This window comes from Hippocampus guttulatus, chromosome 11, assembly GCF_054856545.1.
Source record: "Hippocampus guttulatus isolate MCC_2025c chromosome 11, RoL_Hgut_1.0, whole genome shotgun sequence".
In the NCBI taxonomy this organism is placed as follows: Eukaryota; Metazoa; Chordata; class Actinopteri; order Syngnathiformes; family Syngnathidae; genus Hippocampus; species Hippocampus guttulatus.
In genome coordinates this window covers 6,848,981-6,870,000 of record NC_141271.1, presented here as the reverse complement: position 1 = coordinate 6,870,000, position 21,020 = coordinate 6,848,981, and the positions used below count along the sequence as shown (strand labels likewise).

The window sequence follows — 21,020 nt, the reverse complement described above, 5'->3', positions numbered from 1 at the left end:
GACATGCCCAATTAATTTTTTTTTTCGAAGTGGGATTACGCAAGTAAAAGTGTGCTCAATAGCAGAACAATGTCAACTCCCTCACTTCGCTGGCTGTGTGACGCCACGCTTGTTTATATAGCAACATGGCAGCGCTTCTGTTCTCTGGCTGGAGTTAAGAGCTTGGAGGCAACGTCACGGTTACGCTTAATGTGCGTGTGTGCGTATGTGTGTGTGTGTGTGTACACACACACACACCTGGCCCGGTTCCTCCTATGCTCATATATGGGCATAGCTTCCCCTACCTGGGCCTCACTCTGAATTCCAATATGTAGTGCGTTGAAGTGTGTGTGTGTGTGTGTGTCTGTGTGTGTGTGTGTGTGTGTGTGTGTGTGTGTGTGTGTGTGTGTGTCCATGGCGGACGCACGTCATGGAAAAGTAAGATGATTGGGCGGCCTGTTCTTAAGGTGTTCCTTTTGTTTTCTGAAGGTAATCAGTGAACGGAGTGACTCAGCCAGGTTGATTATTCAAAGTGGAAGCACGTCAGCCAGGATAGAGCACTCACCTAGATAGCATACAAGCTGCCCGGAACGTTGCAACTCAACTCTGACGCCTGCTGATCAGGTTCGCATTGGAATCGGAGGATATCCAGCATGCAATCAGACAATTCCATTTCACCAGCAGAACTGACAAATTGAATTTTATTAAAATACCCGAACTGAAAAAAAATCTGGAATGAACAGTAACAAACTGAATTTCTTGTCAGCGGATGGGAACACTTGGATAGGGCGGGTTACAAAGTACTGCAATGGGACAAGTTTACGTATTTGTTCTGTGACCACGCTCGATTCTCACATCATCTTTTCAAAACTACTTAAAAAGCTTGTGAGGCCAGCACTGGTCTTAGGTCTTACAAGAGAAGGACAATGAGCAATCACGACGCAGGATGCGTCTTCTCTTTCTCCCTAAAAAATTAACCAGGGATGAGCAAACATGATTTTACACCGATACTGGATTAGTTTAAGGGGTTTCTCAAGCCTCATTAACAATCTGAATAACTGTTTCGAAATACTTTCCAAATTTTTAAATCTTTGCAAAAGTTAAAATTTATAGACCTGTTGACCTTGAATTAAATTGTCCGTGCCTCCGTTTCAAACTTCATTTTTATGTTAGGCTTTAGTCATTCATGAGTGTCATTACAGCCATTCTGTCGAGATCAATTTGAAAAAAAAAAAAAAGAAAACCCTCTCGATCGTGTCAAAATGATGAAGTTACTGGTGTGTGCATGGGTTTTATTACTGTATTATGATACTTTGAATTATATAGATACTGTATATATATTTTTTTTTTGTTGAGAGCTAATAAGACAGTTGTTATTGTAGCTCACATAGGGTCACGTTGAAGACATGTACACTGCCATAGCTCGGCTAAGGCATTTTGTTCGGTCATAGCGTAGCATTGTCCGAACTTGACTGACGTTTTTGTGTTGCTGTAGTTCAGCGAAAGGCCTTTTGACATCGTAGTGCGGCAAGGACAAACCCAGTTTAAGAACTGCAAGGGCATGAGGGCGAAATGGCTGAAAGGTGGGCATTTGCACCACGTGACACGCAAACATGTCCAACTCAAGAGCGCCTTCGCAGTGACGTATGAAAGGCTCATCCAATAGGAGAGAGGCTGGTTGAGTGATTTCGTATTGCCAACAGCAAAAGACTAACTCGCGCCAAAGCCTCCCAGTTACTGTACTTCCTGATAGGGTGCTACGCAAGCATCTCCAAATATGGGCAGGTTTTCACCCAGGTACTGTGCACGCTGCCTCACAGCAAATGCCAAGAAAACCAAGTGCAGTTTGAAAAGGACTTAAGACATTTATGTTGTTAGAGCGCGACCGAAATATTTATGTTGAAGACATTTACCCGGACGCAGATTGGTTAAGCCAATAATGTTGTCACAGCGTGACTAACATGTTTACGTTGAAGACACCTATTGTTTTCATAACTAAGATATTTACGTATTCGGAACTCGAGATTCACGTTGCCGTAGCGCAAATAGATTAAAAAATACATTCATTCGCCGTGTTGTAGATCACCTCGGGAAACCATGTTGTCATAGCTTGACGAAAATATTTGTAGCTCATTTGACGTATTGATGTCAATGTAGCTCACCAAAGATTCACATGCTCAACTGAGACATTCACTTTGTGCTTGTGCGGAACTAGACAATGGTCGTAGTTCGACAAAAGCGTCCATGTCAGCTTACTGACTGTCCAGGTTCTCTGTGGTGCATTTCGACACCATCGACATGGTGTTAACATTCTGGATGGAGGCAGGTCAGGCTAGGGCAGCCAGGTTGCACTGCAAACAGAGTGTGCATTATGGCATTGTAGCCTCCACATCGCCTTTTGTTGAGCCTAATGAAGCAGATTTATGGCTGTCAGGGTGCACCTCTGGTCCGAGCGTAAAATAGCATGACCTCCAAAAGCTGACGGATGACAAGAGGGATTTTTTCTGATTGTGAATCTATCCATTTCTCGTCTCAATATCTGTTTCCATCCCGTTTCTTTTTGCCAGGCCTTAAGAAGCAAAAATCAGCTTAAGGAAGAAGTTTACTTTTTCTTGGTCAATGTGCCAGCTCCTTCCCATCAGTCCAGCCCGCTGGAGGGGCCCGGGAAGGGGTGTCTGTAGGCCGGGGTACGAGGAAAGGGGCTCCCTCTGGAGACTCCCCTTGGCTCTGGGCTGATGTGAGTGTCTCATGACCACCACTTGGAGCCGTTCTGGGTTTAGTTTTACAGCGAGGGATTTAATATAAGCGACAAAGAAAGAAAACAGATTTCGCCAGCCTGTGTGGCATCGACCATCTGCTTGATCTACTATTCTGGGATAGTAAAAACCTTTGGACGGGGAACAGAAAAGGATTCTGTCATCCTTCTTCCACCAGTCAGCCTCGAGTGGACCTGAATATCTAATTGCTGATGTCTCTTTCTGGCTGCTGGCCTGGTGGCAATCCTTGAGAGCACTTTGTAGATTGACTCCCAATTTAACCAACATTAACGCTGACATGTCACGGTATAACACCACGATACGTTTTCATTTTGAAATACAGCCTGTTTTGTTGAGCGTCTGTGTTAGCATATGCTGTATTGTTTTGGTTAATAATGCGACTCTTGAGGCACATGAGATGCGTAGTAAATGTTGTGAAGCGTTAGCACAAAAGTGTGGACACGCTGCGTTCCAACGTGACTGTCATGTCCTTCAAGAAACAACTCACATTAATGAACGCCGAAGGCTTTAATTATCGGACTGTATGTACTTGACCCCAAAACAGTCTTTTGCGACAAATGTGTCGATGATACCACCCTAATAATAAATAATTGTACAACTTCAGATATAATGATGTGAGGTACACAATGGTACATTACACTGAGGTTTCCTTCATATGTGGATTGGTATAGCCTTGCTAATACATAGACCTGTCCTATCTAGCCTAACATGTTGTTTTTCGTCTACTACAGTACTTCATCTTCAATTATCCCGAACCACTTTGGTCCAAATAATAGCGAGAAATCATATTTTTTCATTGTTATTACATCCCTACAGCTGTCTGCAGCAAATCATTGGTAGCGGTTTAATGATTGATTAATTAATCTTTGCAAATTTAGTCGATGGCGTGAAATTGCTCTCCAATTAATCGCGTCGTGAATCAGTCCAATCAAAATGGGAAGCATCTTTTGACCATAATTTCCAGAGGTACCGTTGGATTCCACTCATATATACAACATTGGCATAGAACTAAGAACAATCCTTGAAAGCAAGGACAAATGACCAATTAGTCCCTCAAGGAAATGTGGTCATCTCCTAGTGGCTGCCACACAATTGTGGACATGGATCTGTAAGAGCACGTGTTATTTTCAACGCATTTCACATTTAATAGGATAACGCGTGGTATTATTGTAACCCCGCAATGTCCGTCGTAGTGTCCCCCCACTGCCACTACCTCCTATTTGATGAAACAGTGGAGCGCTTTGGAGATGAAGTGTACCACATGCAGTCGAGAGAAAGGGAAGGCATCCACACCCAGCTCACGCATCCTCCTACACACCCACACACACACACACACACACACACTCACTAACCAGTGTCGCTTGCAACAAAAATCCAATGTACGTTTGCACGCACACATTTTTGACCAGTGGTCACCCCCTACTTTGAGGCTTAGGCAGGGTAATAATTCACTTCCTCTTTGCTTCCCCCACAATGTGCTCTCCTGTGTGTGTGTGTGTGTGTGTGTGTGTTTGCAGCAGTTGCAGTTGTCACTTTGTGAATGCGTGTGTCTGTGTGTGTGTGAATGTGGATGTGGTCAGGCCCAGTCATCTTCCAGGCAGCTCAGAGGAAACCCACATCAACTGCCATTCACCACACTCTAGGAATAGACCTGCCCAGTGCAGGCAGGAATGGAATGGCATGCTTGGCCCCGCCCCTCTCCAGTGTGCAACTTGCAGTGCATCACAAAAGTTGTTATTGTTGTATTATTTTGGACCGTCTCATGGAGCTTCTTGAAAACAACCTGGGTTGTAATATCGTCGGTGTCCGATGCAAATATCCAAATTATTGCAAGGCTGTTTTAAACTGAAAAAAAATCTTTATTTTTCAGGGTTTTTTTAAAGCGATTTTCGAAAATGTTCTGACATCATTTCTTTTCTTGCATAATAGCTTACATTGAAGGAATTCTTGTTTCACAAGAAGTGACTGCCCAGTACAGTAAAATCTTGGGATGTAGTTTTTTTCCTTTTTTTAAACAAGGAAACAGGAAACAAAATGTAAAGTCAAAATTGGTCAATTTTGTTGTCTTTATATCCCCAAATATTATATAATTTTATAGTATATGAGTCTCTTGGTTTTACAACAGTAAAGTTGACATTAGAAGCACAAAAATAAGAATATATGGATGGATGGATGATAGATAGATAGATAGATAGATAGATAGATAGATAGATAGATAGATAGATGGATAGATTGATTGATTGATAGAATGTATACATTGTATATACAATGTATACTATTTTTGTTTTGTTTTATTTAAAAAATAAACGTTTTTTTTACGTTTCCCCTAAATATTATTTTTTTAATTTGTGACAAAACAAGACATTTTTTTCAATGATAAATGTAATTTTTGAATACATCAAGCCTTCATTTTTCCTGTCATGAAGAAATTCAGTTTTTTCAGCAGAAAATTAAACAGAAGCAGCACATTATGGAAGTATGAAAAAAAATTCTCCCCGTTGCCTGCGTAGGTTTCCTCCCACATTCCGAAAAAATGCATGGCAGGTTAATGGGACACTCTAAATTTTCCCAAGGTGTGAGTGTGAGTGTGAATAGTTTTTAATTTGTATCCTTAAACTACAAAGATTGTGTGTCTTTGCATTTCAGCTAAAAAAAAAAAAAAGTATTTAGAAATACATGTTTGTATTAGTCTTTTTTTTCCCCTGTTGAACCTCGACCTCAAGCCACTATCACAACTCCACTCGGCACTTCCAGTGGAAAAAAACGGGATTGTTTCATGTGCCGATACGGCGGAGGTGTCACCATCACCAAAGCATGGAAAGAAAAGTCCGAGATAAGACGTAACTAAGAGATTAGAACCTTTATCTCTCTCATTCCTGAGAGCAAACTCAACCTCGACGATCTGGTCGAGTTAATATCACACCTGAACCTGCAGTGCTGACGATATCTTTAACACAACATGATTGTAAGGCATATTTTCTTTCTTCATCTTATATATCTCCGTATCTTGTGATTTTTGTTCTTTCTCTTGGGGATGAGGGCGGGTGCAAACAATATTTGAGAATTTTCTGGGTGAAAAACACCACTTTAAAATGCAGTAAGACAGCCCTGCAATGAGAAAATGCTTTTACAGCAGCGATTATGATTAGTATCAAAATTTTTTCAACCAAGTAAAAGACCACTTGAGACAAAATATCTCTTTTAGAATGGTGACCTGGCCAGCAAAGTGAATAGCAGCAGCAAAAATACACAAACATGATATAGAAAAAAAAAAGCATATATTTTTACAACAACTGTCATGAATATTAGATAGACTTATGTAGACCAAAGAAAAAGTGACTCATGCTTTTCATTAGACAGTGACAATTTGTAAATGTTTGATGCTAATAAAAGAAACAGACTAGCACCAAGCCCCGCTGAATCCCATTCAGTATTCATTTCCCACTTCTTGGGAAGGACAAGTGGCCACGTTGGTCATGTTGGAAACTCCTGAATTGGCATCAGATTTTTGTAGATTCGTCTCTTTTGGCGCAATCCTGCTCACAAATGCTAACACACTGGGTCCGATCTTTGGAGACAGCATTGCAAAAAAAACAGTGGATCCCGGTGTTTGTGCGAACACAAGGCTCGCCGCGCGTGTTTGCCAATTCGGCAGACCGGTCCCCACCAAACTGGGCGGGCCGGTGCAGTAGAAAGAGTGTCTTGGAGGTGCGCCTGATGGGATGACAGTTTGGTGGTAGAAGTCAATCTAAACCTTATGCCTGCTCAGACAATAACTAATTTGACAGCTGCTTGCTAGACAGCTGGTCTAATGTGACATTTTTCATTCATAAACATCTGAACAGCCGGCACCAAACACTCTAAATCATTGCACTGGGTGGTACATGGTGGTGATGAGGAGATGGCAAGGCTTTGGGGCTGGCCGTCACAAACAAACAAATATGGGTGGTGGGCGGTGTCCAAGTGCCCACTTCATGGCGTAAATGCTCTTCCGCTCTGTCAAAACTCTAGAGTGTAACTAGCACGCCGCATTTAAAGGGAATGAAAGAAGCCATTTTGATTGACCATAACTGACTTTGTGGTAACCACTCCCACAGTAGTGTAGCCCTCCTTCTCATGGATCCGCCGACCTGAGCATGTCTGCAATATTACCAATATTGGATCTCCATGTGGAGTCATGCCACGATTGTGATTACACTGTCTGCCGGTAACATTTCGGATGCTGACCGATCTTTTTGTGCTTTGTTTCAGCTCAAACATGGTCAAGCATTTCCCAGGAGTTCCAAAAGAAACCCTTTTGGACACAGCCTTTAAGAGAGGTAAATATTCACCTGCATCCTCCTTTTTTCCGTTAAGAAAAATATTTGTTGTTGCTTTTAAGGTACAAATAAAACTATGTATGTTCTATTTTTTATCAATTTTTTTTCCATTTCATATACTAAGAAGTATAATGAAATTTTGGAGATTCTTAAGTAGCATTATTGTTTAAATACCATGTCTTCCAAATTTTGTGATTAAAAAGTTTTTTTTAATCCAAAAACCTGAAGAAAAAATTTTGATGGTAACATTTCTTTCATTGTACACCCCTGTAATGGATAATATCCAACGTTAAAAAAAACGTGTCATAATCTTTCTTTTTTTCCATACAATAAAAACAAGTGGGTTTTTTTCAGGCTAAAAACAATAAAAATATTTAGACAACATTTGACAGCAACAGAATAGATGACAACCTACATAGTAAGAAGCAAATACCTCCAAAGGTTTTTTCTTTATTTAAAATTTTTAAAAAGTAACATTTTGGAGACAGCAATTATTCGAAAAGCAACCAAAATAAGAAACAAAACAGTGACTTCCAAGGGTCCACCGTTGAAGGTGTTCGCTTCGAGTCTTTTGGCATTCCACATTAGCCACGAAATCTTCTTTCTGGTATTCCTACATTTGGCATTAGCGTGGCGCAACAGTGCAGCGTGACAATGACAACGTGACAGAAGGAGAGCCTTAATGGCTGGAATGTGTGTCATTTGAGGAGAAGGCCAGGCACATTTCGTCCTTAATAAAAGCAACATTGGAATCAAGTGACCGTCAGCTGGCTGCCATCTATTTGATCAACGTGGCAGTCACGAGCTCTCAGGTATGCGGCGTCGGGCTCCTCACCTATGTGTACGGGTGGTATTTTATTAAGGCCGGCTCAGTGCTTCCATTATGTGTTGTAGCTGGAGCCGGCACGGCCTCGGGGCTAATGGGAAAGAATGACAGGAATCTGCGACTGATAAAGCCATGCTTGGAGATGTTCGTCAGCGGATAATCTCCCATATCCTTCCGTGCCCTCGGGCAGCGCTCCATGACTTGTATTAAAGGGATGTTCCGTGCTCTTCTCCTGCAGACGGACTCGGCCCCCGGATGTCTTTGCGCACGGCCGCCGTCACTTGCTCAGTAGGCAGTGTAGATCCTGTGTAGCAATCAGCAGCTACATCTGGCTACTGGGTCTCTGGCGGCTCGCCCTACTTCCCGCTACGTTCCGAGCCTCCCGATTGGCCGCGCCATTGGAGAGGTGGGGCGGCGGGGGGTAGTCTCCATCTTGTGACCCCCGCAGACAGGATGTTCTCTGTCACAACTTTTCCACCATCCTTCTTTGAAGGCTTCCTGTTTGGCCTCCAGAAGCTCATCGATTTGCTTTGTCCTGAACCTGGCATACAATGTAGATTTCTGTGTGCTACAATTCTACAGCTACATTGTCTGCTGGGTTTCTGGCTAGCAATATAGTCAACAACCGATTCATGGACCTCGGTAGCATCGTAAATGAGCAGAATGTAAGCTATCTGTGATGTCACAAAATAAAATCATTCCACTAATAAAATGAAATATTGAACATAAATTCAGGGTGCTGGTTTAATTTGTTCAAGTGCAGGTCTTGTTTGGAATCCATTAAAAATGAAAACTTACACACGACAGCTCGGTTTGAGGTCCGCATGGTTCTACGTGGCAAAATTACATCATTTCAGCAAACACAATGCTTCGTGTGGTGTCCACATTGCCGACGTTTTTTGCATGGCGCACCCACGGACATTTTTGTTCAACTTCTCTTGGTAGGGCTACAGACCCAAAAAGGTCAAAAACGCCATTTTTTTGCAGAGAAGAATAACAATTCTGACAGAAACATTGGGGCCCTTGCAGCAGTCACTGCTCGATCCTAATAACATTCATAAACAGCAATTTTTAATCAGAGATGGCTTTATGCATCCCGAAACTTATTTTTAACGATTATTTAAAAATGCCTTTTTTTCTAACACATCATAAGATATTTTTATTTTTGGTTCAAGTTTGACCTATAAATGATTGTACAATACTGATTTTACCATTTTACACAAATTTATAGCAAAACATTTCAGAATGTTGCTGAACCTCACCTTAAAAGTGGATTCAACCCCAAATTTGTCTTGACAGTACTTTCTCTGAAGCATTCGGGTTAATATTGCATTTGCGGAATATGAATGAAGCAAAATCCACGCATTTTTGTCCATCGTAGGGTGCAGCCATTTTGCCATTTGCTGTCGACTGAAATGACATCACAGTTGCTCAGAGCTCAGGTAACAACCACTCATGGCTCATTTTGCCAATGTCACATGACCAAACTCAGAATATGGATGGGCTGCAAATGGCCACTGACTCTGGTGTCATTTTCAGTCGACAGCAAGTGGCAAAATGGCTGCCGCCTGCAAACGAGTGAATTTTGCTTTTTAATTCATATTCCACAAATATTAATATACATATTAATCCGCATGATCTGTTTAGACTTGTGGCGGCACATCCAACATATTGTAAAGAACATTTTTGGGGTGCCCTCCCCTTTAATTCAATTATGAATTATGAAAATATTGCGTAAAAAGACATTAACCAGTGTAATGTATGGGTTTTTGGATTTCAGAAATAAACTTCAGTGGTAATTGGACTACAACTATAACGTTGCTTCATCCAGGAGAGCAAGCCAATTTCAACACTGCAGACTGGTCAGTAATTTGTAAAAATATCACCCGCGTGTGGATCAATGTGTCGATTTGTGACAACATGTAAAATGCACAAAATTGTGACAGTTTCACATCATCTCATCATATATACCTACTGTATATAAAACTTTTTTTTTCTTCCGACATTTGCTTTTAAAAGGAACATGTCCAATTATTGGATTGGATTGGATACAACTTTATTGTCAGCACATTTTGCTCGAAGTTCGTTTTCCCACCAAAAATGCGGCCTTTGATGCTGACAAATGTGTTATGTAATTTAGAGTCCTCTCAGGGTCATTCAAAATAACATATGAGATAAAACACTTTTTTTCTTTTTTTTCTTTTTTTTTGCTGATACAGTGTTTAATACATTATTCGACCGCTGTCATCAAAATAAGAAGAAACCATCCAGCATTTTAAAGTCTTTTCATGCGTACTCTTTTAGTTTCAGTGAGCACTCTACATTTTACCATCTTGAATAGGAATGAGGGATTTCAAGGTGAGCATATTTTTCTATTTAGGAAAAATGCATTTTAAAATTGATTGACAACATTCATCCGGTCATGATATTTTAGCATTGTTTAAAGAGCTCCTACCTATTAATAAATGAATGACACTGGTCAACATTTTTTTTTTTACTTCTACATATATATATAATTATATATATATATACTGTATGTATGTATATATATATATATATATATATATATATATAATAATAATTACTGAAACAAAAAATTGTGGCAATTGTCAAAGCTTTTTTATTCAGGATACCTGTGACACAAATCATAATTTGAGCTTTTGGAGGTTTTATTTGGATTCTTTTTAATTGCATTGTTGCCAAACACACACACACACACACACACACACACACACACACACACACACACACACTCCAAAGATTGCCCACCCCAGATCTTAAAATGGATTCACGTGCCTTCCCAAGATGACAGAAGGAATAGAACCAAGCGTGGAGAGGAATGAGCACAAAGACGAGCGGTTGTCTGTCAGGAGGTTGCCAGACGGCGGTCATGTTGGCTCCTATTACCACCGCGACGTCTTTCTTGCACACACGTACACACACATGCAATAAATCAGTAGTTTTTGGTCACATATTTCCTGGAAAAAAAATTATAGAAGTTTGCCTTTTTTCCCCTCTTAAAAATAGCTCATTTTAATTTCACTTACATGCCAATATAATCTGGTGCTTGTTTCATTGTATTGCACTGATGTTTACAGCTGACGGTGGCTTTCGCTCTCACAACTCCCAGAAAACAAAACAAAACCAAAAAAATAAAAATAAAACTACAAGACAGCAAGCCAAGACCTCGTGCGCTGTTGGCCACTGAGCAATAAAAGCGAGCGAAAAAAACAACAGCAGATGAAAATGAGTCAATTCAGCGGGGAGTCAAGTCAGCACTCTGTAACAAAATATATATATTGCGACACAGGCAAGGGAAGAAAATAAGGACGACAATTTTGAGATGTGGAAGTTTGTCAGGTTTTTGTCAGACTCAAATTATTCGGAGGAAAGGAAAGGTTCAAGAAGTTCATTTCCCAAAAGGGAACCCACCTGAAAACTCTGTTTCGAAAAAACATGCAGTCCAGTGAAACACATCTTTTTAATATTAGGTAGGGGAATCATGTTTTTATCACGATATACAGCGATTAAAAAAAGAATGGATGAATTGGAGGGCAGCTTGTGGCATCAAGAGGTGCTGCGTTTGCATCTCAGTTCAGGCCCTTGCCTATCCAGTTATCATGTTCTCTCTGCCGTCCTGTCACATTTCAAACACATGCACGTTAGGTTCATTGCATTTGCAACTGGCCATTGTATTGAGTGTGAATGGTTGTTGGTGTAAAATAAGCCTGGCAACCAGTCTGAGATGCCCACCGCCTCTCTCCCAAAGTCAGCTGGCCAGCTCACCCGCCACCTTGACCAACTAAAGAAGATGGAGGGATGGAGCTTCTATATTCTTGGTTTAATATTGCGCATCTTGTATGTTTCTGACCAGACCTGGCGCACCCAAAAAAAAAAAAAAAAACGGTCATGCCCACCAAAAGCCACTCATATTCATCAAAAAAGACCCACTCATCAAAAAAAAAAAAAAAAAAACTCTCACAAGTACAAAAAATGTCTCATTCACCCCAAAAAGAACATTTCACTGACCCCCAAAGCTCTCACATTCACACACACACACAAAAAACCCCACACAAATTCCTACCTCTCATGCTAACATAAAAGTCTCACACACACACAAAAAAAATGTAGCCCAAAAACTTCTCATACTCATTGAAAATGGGAATTGGGAATTTCTCCATTGTGAGACAAATAAAGGTTTTATTATCTTATTCTTATCTTAAAAATAAAAATTAAAAAGCAAGCACCAAAAGAATGTCATGCAATTATCAAACTCTCCCACTCATTGTTGAAGTCGTTCTCCACTATTTTGATGATGATGATGATTAAATTGGTCAGTGAACTGACCTGATCAGGATCAGGATCAGGTCAGTGAACACTTTAAGGTGTGTTGTTTATTTTTGGGACGCGTGTGTGAAGTGTGCATGTGTTTGGAGGATATTTTGTTTTAGACGTACGCCAACGTCAAGGCGACACGCCGAAACAACACAAGCATGTTGGCGTTAATGTCCGCACACTCACGCTCCTTTGACAAAAGGTCACTTTTACACCGTGACGTTGTTGCGATGCTTGCGTGGCACTTGCTTTCTGTCATCTATGACTGAAATCGAAATAAATCTCAATTATTGTATAGTATTCTGGTATTTTGGAATAGAAATATATGCATGTAATGAAATTATAGTCGGAAAGAAGGGAAAAAGTAAAGAACCCAGTAAATCTTCGAATTACATACCGTATCTATGTTTGCATCACTATGTGGTTTTATATACGGTAATAAATAAAACATATATCATTCTTCAAGCCGATGCAATTTTAAAAACCTGGCTATCTGAATAAATATTAAATGTACTTTCTTTCTGTAAAGTCGATAGTTGTGCTTTCCACTCAATAAATTCTTATTACAAATTACGCTCCTGAGGATACAGTGGAAAAAAGAATCCATTAATTGTCGCGGGCGTACTATCCCAACTGTCTCCGGGCAGTAGGTGGGGGTGCACCCTGAACTGGTTGCCAGCCAATCGCGGGGAAAGAAGAAGAAATCATAACAAATAAACAAATAAATACCTCTGTGTCATTGTTCATCAAACCTGAGCATTATTGTGTTTGTCAAGGCCGAAGTTGGGTTGTATTGTATTGGAGTGCAATAATAATGTGAAAAAATAATAATAATAATCTCGATCGAGATCCAGGTGACGACGAGGTTATTATCGTTTATATTATTATTACTGATGTTCTATACTGTCATTTTGTTATATCATATTTCTGGTAAAAATGCCAATAATAATGTAGTGTATTTCAAATGATAGTATTTCACAGAGCCATAACTCAGGTCGTTTTTAGAAATTGCATACAAACTGTACAGCTGGTGAACTTTTTTTTTTTAATCAGTATTTCGGAACTGTTGAGCCAAAATGACCCATGTGAGTCCAAGCCAATAAATGAAAAGGTCTATTAAACTGGTATATCATTCCCGGTACTTGAAGGATAATTCAAATTTTGGGAGCAGGGCAGACTCGTGGTTTAGTACGCCTGCATTTACGCACATTGTGAAAAATGAATGCCCCTTTTCAAAGTGGCATTGCAGGGTTCAGATGGAAGGCTTGGTCCTGCCCCAGTCCTTAAATGGTTCTGCAAAGAAAGAGGGAGAAAAATGGTTTGTGTGATACTAAATAATCAACATAGTTGACCGCATCCTTGTCTAAACAATCATCCCTTTCGCTTAGTGAATGCGCTACCTTGATGACGCACAAATACACATCAAACGTTCACTTTGAGTGCGATTTCGCAGATAATCAGGCAACACATGGTGAGGAAGGTGGATCGCGGCACGTCTTCATACCCAACACGCTGACTCACCGCGCGGGCGTCAGGCAATCTTTACCCAAGATGACAAAAGCGCAACATTAAAATGAAACCGAATCTCAGTCTGAATCGGATTTTTGGGCTCTTGGTTGATTGCGTGCCTTGTTCTTGCTCGACAATTGGCAGTGGTAGATATGGGAGATATCGAACATATTATGACTGCTTACCTTTGGTCACTTTATTTTGAAATGACATTAAAATGAGAAATGCAACTAGGAGTCCTGCTCTACAAAATTATCAAATGTAAAAAGACGCACGATCCTGATTTTTGTACAAATGCACATGCCACATGTGAAGTGAAATTTCGTTGCACGAATGTGTAATGACAATAAAGCAATCCAATCCAATGTAAATAATGAGGCATATGTTTCTGAAAGAAATTGATTTTAAAAAATACATTGAAAAAAAGAGCTGCACTGCAGTGTAGTTTTGTTAACATTTATTGTTCAGATCTCAAACGTGAAAAACAAAACCCAGGACTGATTTTTGAAAACAAATCAAATTTGTAATATATACAGTATATACAGTATATATACATATATATATATATATACTGTACTGTACTGTATATATATATATATATGTATTATATATCTTATTGCTGTAGGTGAGTAGGCGGGCGTCAAATATCGATGGATAAGAAATGTCATGTCGTCATGTGTTCTACGACTAAACATAGCGTCCTTCATCACCGTGTGAGACTGGCCAGGTGACCTCTGGGTATCTCCGCGGAGTTTAAGCGTCACTTTTTTATGCCGCCTCCTCCCTGCCAAGCTTCCCAGCAGGAACGTGACCCCGCCACCGCCGAGGTCGACGCCACACTCTTCGGCTTGTGTTGTTGCTGATGCCGCAGTAAGTGAGAGCGCGAGATAGACAACTAGACTGCACGTCAGCAGTCACTGTTAGACAGATGGACTGACAGCCATGACCTCGTGTCATGTGACATGTGACCATCCGGTCGTCATGGGGACGCATCATATTGACTGCACAATGAGGAGATGGAAATGGAGAGCGCATGATACTCTTCCAGCAGGCCTGCACACACATTTTCAGCATGCGAGCTACTTAATATATATCAAGTCCAATGGATCTACCTGCTTTATTTATTTAATTCATGATAAACTTGGAATTCTTAATACGCATTTTGTGAGAGACAGAAAATATAATAGGGCCCTTAATACTACAGGAAGAAAATTGGGATTATGTGATCAGAATATTCCCAGTGAAAACGTTATAATAATGGCAGAATACAGTTGAAATGTAACATATTTTGTCAAGAAAATTCCTCATAGCATGATTTAAAAAAAGTCATCCTTTTATGGGAATGGATCCATCCATCCATTTTCTGAACCTCTTTATCCTCACAAGGGTCGCGGGGGTGCTGGAGCCTATCCCAGCGGTCTTTGGGCAGTAGGCGGAGGACACCCTGAACCGGTTGCCAGCCAATTGCAGGGCACACAGAGACGAACAACCATCCGCGCTCATCCTAGGGACAATTTAGAGTGTGGTTTTTGGAATTTGGGAGGAAATCGAGGTACCCGGAGAAAACCCACGCAGGCCCGGGGAGAACATGAAAATTCCACACAGGGAGGCCGGAGCTGGAATTGAACCCAGTACTGTCATGATTCGGTTTAGGGACCAACAGGTGGCACTGTAGGGCTCCCCCGGCAGCTGCACACCTGTTGGTCATTGGTAATTAGGGTTTTAAAAGGACTCCCAGCCCGAACACTCAGTCTCGGGTCATTGTTTGCTCTTGCTACTGTCATGTTTGTTTGTTTGCTGTTCCTTTGCTGCTGTCATATTTGTTCTAGTAGTGTTTTGGTTATTGATAGTTTTTGTTTAAGTCATGGTTTTTGTTTGTTACTAGTGATGGGTCCATGAGGCCTCATGAGGCGTGTCGACACAATGACACAATGTGTTGATACTGTGCTGATACTGTGTCGCTGACCACTGCCACCTGCTGGACCTTCAAAATCCCTGCAGCCAACCCACTTGACAGACTGAACAGACTGATTTGATGATGAAGTGTATACAATGCACTACCTCACTCTACCCACAATAGCCACAAGCGCCATTGTTTATGTTGTTGTTTATGCTGTTTATATTGTTTATATTGTCTATACTGTTCAGATTACATGTCTTTTTTATACAGTGTAGCTGCTATCCTTTCTTAGCTGTGTGTGTTTAATGCACAGCATGTTTGCATGCATATATGCACTGAGCATTGAGAGGAAGAAATTTCATCTATGCTGCATGTCATACATAAAGCATATTTGACAATAAAGATGACATTGACCCTTGACAATATCATTCACATCCATGCATTCATATTGTATCATTCAATGTGTTTCAATAATGTGAAAATTATGTGAATGAGGATGCTTGTGGGCTTTGTCTTCACAAATTTTGATTTAGAAAAATAAGATGCTCCAGTGTTTTAAATTTCAGCCTGTTGCGTTTAATGCATGCTATTTCCCCTGTTGTGGAGAACACACTCACAATGGAATAAGACATGTCAAAAATCCGAGAGGCACTTGGTGAGACAAGGAGATTTTAATAAATACCTTATTCTCCAAAAGGAGATCAAAATGGCTCTACACGGCGGACAATTTGTGTTTGTCCGGAAGCTGCTCCATAATATTCACGTACTGTAGCAACATCACTCGAGTGAAGCGCGTCTCAGCAGTCGATAGTCTGCTGCTCTCAGCTGTGCGCGCGTGAGCGCGAGCACGTACTCGCGGCGCCGACCCAACCCACGCCACATATTAAGCTTTGAACTAACTACGACAACAGCTAAGCTAGCCTAGCCGATGTAATGATGGTCAGCAGACAAGGTTTACGTTTTATGTGACTTTTAATAACAATGTGGCAGAGTCATCAAACATCACTCGCAGTCACTTTCTGGAACTCCCCCTTATAGGCGGGACTTCTCAATCAACTGGAGTATGACGTACAGTACAAACGTTCATAAAGCACTTCTCATATAATAATAGCCTATTATATGACAGCCGACATGACGCTCGAAGTCAGACGGACACATTTTTTCTGATAATCAGTGTGTTTTCCGTATTGCCCAAACATATATTTTTATTCGAGCGAGGGTGAGGTCTGGCTTGTTTCGGCAGTCGGCATCGTGTCGCCAGACGCATTTCCTTAGATACACTGTGCGGGCTTTTGCTGTGTCAACGCCCCCTGCACTGAGTCGACGCCCCCTGGACTAGGTGGCGCAGCCTGGACTGTGCCAAGCAGCCAATGAAGTCTAAACTGCGCCGGTGCAGTTCACGTGTCAATTAGCAGCCTGGACTGTGTCGACGCAGCCGATGCAGTCTAAACTGTGTCAATCACGTGACGTAATGAAGCAGCACATGCACCGACACGTGGTTTGCTCTGTGAGCCCGGCGCATGCGTCAACGCATCGGTGTCGCTGGACCCATCACTATTTGTTACTTTGGACTTTGTTTTGGATTTAGCTTTCTTGTTTTAAATACAATTCGTCAAGTACACCCTGCTCCTCCCTCGTGCCTGCTTTTTGGGGTCCATCACCACCTCGCAAACTTGACAGAATGACCCGACCACCACCTGGACCCTGCAGGTAGTAAGGACTGGTCCCTATTCCACCATGTGCCTGGCGAAGCGCGTTTGCGGCCGACACCCTTTTCCCTTTCAGGCAGCGCTGGTGATGCTGCTGTCCTGTTTTAGTCTCGTCAAGCCGCATCTACGGTGGGCCGAGCCCCGTCCGCGTCCACGTTGAGCCGAGGCTCGTCACGTGTCTGTTCGAGCTGAGTCACATTCACGTCGACGACGAGCCGTGCCACGCCCACGTCAGGCCGAGCCCCTGTTCACGTCCAGCTGTTCCATGTCCCCAGTTACGTCGAGCTCAGGCCACGCCCAGCCAAAGGATTGCCGTCGCTTTTGTTCTTGTTCCCTGGCGAGGTGAAGGTCACCGTCGCTTTTGTTCCTGTTCTCCGGCGAGGCGAAGGTCGCCGTCGCTTTTAGTTCCCGTTCCCCGGCGAGGCAAGCCTTCTGGACAACTTTGGGACGTCTGGGATCCGTCCCTTGAGGGAGGGGTACTGCCATGATTTGGTTTGGGACCAACAAGTGGCACTGTAGGGCTCCCCTAGCAGCTGCACACCTGTTGGTCATTATGTAATTCTTAGTTGTATAAAAGGACTCCCGCCCGAACACTCAGTGTCGGGTCATTGTTGCTTTTTGCTGCTGTCATGTTTGTTTGTGGCTGTCGGTATGCTGCTGTCATGTTTGTTTTGGTCATGTTTTTGTTATTGAGAGTTTTTAGTTTCTGCCATGCATTTGTTTGTTACTTTGGATTCGTTTTGTTTTCATGACTTTGTTTTGGATTTAGTTTTGTGTTTTATCAATACACTTCTTCAAATACACCCTACTCCTCCCTCCTGCCTGCTTTTTGGGGTCCACCACGCAATGTGACAAGTACCTCTGCACTGTGAGGTCGACGCGCTAACCACTGGACATACAGGCTGTCCTTTATGGGAATGAAAGTGTCATTTTGAAAATAAACAACAACAAAAAATCTAGTCACAACGTAACAAGGACAAAAGTAATCATATTTGAAGAATATTAACCCTTACCAATAACAATAATTTGTAACCTGATAACATGATAACTGTAGTAACCACAGTCCCTGAAAGGATTAAAACAATATTACGGTAGCGAACTAATTGGAATTTATGGTCGAAAACGAATTATAATTTTTCTCCAATGGTTTGGCTCATTACTTGAAACATAAATGACATTCTTAAAAATCAGCATGTATTGTATTGTATTGTATTAAAAGTTTAGATCATTTGGCCAAACAGTCTTCCAGTGTGCCGCAACAATACAGCTTGCGAGAAGAAGCTCATCTCTCTCCCAAAACTGTTCAAACATGCTTCAAAACTAGATCCTTTCCCATACCAGGAGTCAGTACCACCAACATTGCAAAGATCCTTCCTTCTCAGTTGCTTTTGCTCCTTCGCCTTTACGAAGTGCTTTTTGCCAACACAACCTAGATGGTTCAGCACAACCCCATAAATCACCTGCAAAAGTTCATATCTCTCCCAAAACAATTTACCCATGTGTCAAAACTAAATTCTTTCATCATATAAATAATAGTCAGTGCCAAAATGCAACACTCCTTTGGCTTGTCTCAGCACTGCAAGTCAGAATGCCATAATGTTTTGTCACTGTGGCAGACAGAATACAGTGATGTATAATAATGAAAAGGAAAAAAAAGGATTTCACAGTAAAAGCAGCTTCCAATGTTTGATGTCACACACATTGCACTCATCCTGCAAAAGGAAATTATAACCACAACTGTGGAGAAAATTAAAAGAAAAAAACGTATTTTGTACGCGTACAAAATATAAACACAAACAAAAAAATAAATGACCAACACAATAAAATCATGCTGACATGTTTTGGGGAGGTGAATCACAGAACTGAGAATCAACTCATAAGAAAACATTGATCTGTTTCAAAGAAATAAACCAATGGAGAACTGTAGGAGAATAAAACTGTAGTTTTCCAAAAATCAATTCCTATTTTCGACAGAGGAAAGTCAGGTAGCACATGAAAAGCCGTTTGTCATGTTTTGTAAGGTGGTAGTTGTTAGGAGGACCCCAAAAAGCAGGGAGGAGCAGGGTGGATTGACCAAAATGTATTTTACAAAAAGAGAAACCATAGTACGTGGGAGAAACAAACTCCAAAAACTCACTCAAATAAAGTCCAGCAAAATCGGAGTAGCAAAAAACCCAAGACAGAAAACAAAACATGACGCGTGCACACAGCAACAAACAAACAGCAACAATGACCCGACACAGAGTGGTCGGGTATCAAATCTTTAAAAGTTGCACTAATTACACCATGACCAACAGGTGTGCAGCTGCAGGCGGGGCCCTACAGTGCCACCTGTTGGTCACAAACAGATCCATGACGCTTAGTAAAATGTAAATCATAATATTGAAAGGAAAAAAAAATCATTTGGAGAAAATCATCCCAAGAAAATCACAGTCAATATTACAAGATTCATAATGTATTACCCATACATATGCTTGGAGCAGTTTTTGGCATAATAAGTTGTAATCGGCAAAAATGTTATGAGGAGTCTTCTGTAGTCTTGATATTTGACAGGGGTTTTTTTCAGCGTTGCCTTCATCTTTCATAGCATTTAGCTAATGTTAGCATGCCAATTACTTGATTTTAAGATTGTAACTTTTTCCTGTGAAAAAAGGTGATTGGCTGTTTTCAAATCCTCGGAACAGTGTGACTTTCTTTCGCAATTTAACTACCGGTAATTTTGTTTTCCTATTGTGTGTGGCCCAAACATTGGCATGTGGCTAAAAACACCACCAAAAACACATTCTGTGGCTCATCTAGCTAAAAACAAGTCAATAAAAACATGGCCCATTACACATCAGCCTCTGAGCAAGCTAATTTTGCTAACACACAACCATTTTACGGCAAAGAACCATTTCAATTCAAGAATGTTTTTCATTTTGGAACATGCTAAACATCCATTTCCATTTCTTTTTCGTAATATTTGGTTGAGGTCATTCACGCTGTGAGGACCAAAGCACTCCCTTTTATATCGTCGCCATTGCTTCACCTTAACCTCACCTTTTCTTTGAGAAAACACCAAACGAGGTGTGCAGCACCGTCTTTGTGTGTGCCCGTGCGGGTGTGCGCGTGCCCGTGTGTGTGTGTATCTGTGTGTGTGTGTGTGTGTGTGTGTGTGTCTCTTTGGTTTTGAATTTGTCACCTAGCAACAGCGTGGACAATGCAACATGCTTTTTGTATAAAGACACCGAAACAGTGAGAGCGATGTGCGCAAGTGTCTGAATGTGTGTATGTGTGTGTGGGTCCACTAATAAGCTGAGCACACTTTTTCCACTGTTTCCACATTTGCTTTACTTTCATGTGGAAACCTGTCACACGTACACAACTACACACACACACATACACAGTGTAAATTCTTCATTCACAGAGGACAGCACTTCCTGACGTTGCATCATTGCCGATGAAGACGAAGAAGCTGAATGGAAAGTGGTGATAAGCAGTTGGCTGTTGTGTCAGAAGGACACAGCGAGTGACCATGAAAGTTCCGTGAGTGTTAAAATGGGGAAAACAGATCCTGTTAGCACAACACCCTAACATTGAGGGTGGTGCAATCATTGGTGAGTTTGACCGAAACGCGATCAGAAGTACATTCAGTCTTGGTTACAATGGTTTCAGTAAAAAACAAAC

General features: G+C 41.3%; 1 long non-coding RNA gene across 4 annotated transcripts in view; it reads left to right on the top strand.

Moving 5' to 3' along the window:
* Positions 1 to 16,060, top strand: part of LOC147197920 (uncharacterized) — a 40,130-nt gene extending 24,070 nt beyond the window's left edge. For 3 of the 4 annotated variants that reach the window (XR_015102347.1, XR_015102349.1, XR_015102348.1), the window contains one exon: positions 7,008 to 7,239. This is a non-coding gene — a long non-coding RNA (uncharacterized LOC147197920). Of the gene's footprint in view, positions 1 to 7,007; positions 7,240 to 9,681; positions 9,764 to 14,442 lie in introns of those variants that run through there. The other variant, XR_015102346.1, reaches the window with a different exon arrangement.
* Positions 16,061 to 21,020: the final 4,960 nt, after the last annotated feature.